Source organism: Etheostoma spectabile, chromosome 5 (genome assembly GCF_008692095.1).
Source record: "Etheostoma spectabile isolate EspeVRDwgs_2016 chromosome 5, UIUC_Espe_1.0, whole genome shotgun sequence".
NCBI classification, from domain to species: domain Eukaryota; kingdom Metazoa; phylum Chordata; class Actinopteri; order Perciformes; family Percidae; genus Etheostoma; species Etheostoma spectabile.
Genome location: NC_045737.1, coordinates 2,475,615 through 2,475,908, shown reverse-complemented (window position 1 = coordinate 2,475,908; position 294 = coordinate 2,475,615).

The following is a 294-nucleotide window of genomic DNA, read 5'->3' as shown; positions in this document are numbered from 1 at the left end:
ATGATCTTATATTGCTTTGTTGATTGCTTATTGGATGAATGGGGAATGAACTATTGCAAAAAATTCAATATTACTGTTTTTTGAGGTGGGGTCCGGATAACAGGAAAGTACCCGTTATTGCTTTAGCTTGCAACCTAACGATATTTACTTGCTGTTAACTCTAGCTAGCGCTATACGTTAGCTATTGCGGATGAAGTGCTCTGTGTGAAAGTAACGTTATAGTTTGTTAACTAAGCTGCACTGTAATCATATGTTTAGCAATTTTGACCAGATCAGTAGTGTTAACAACTGAGC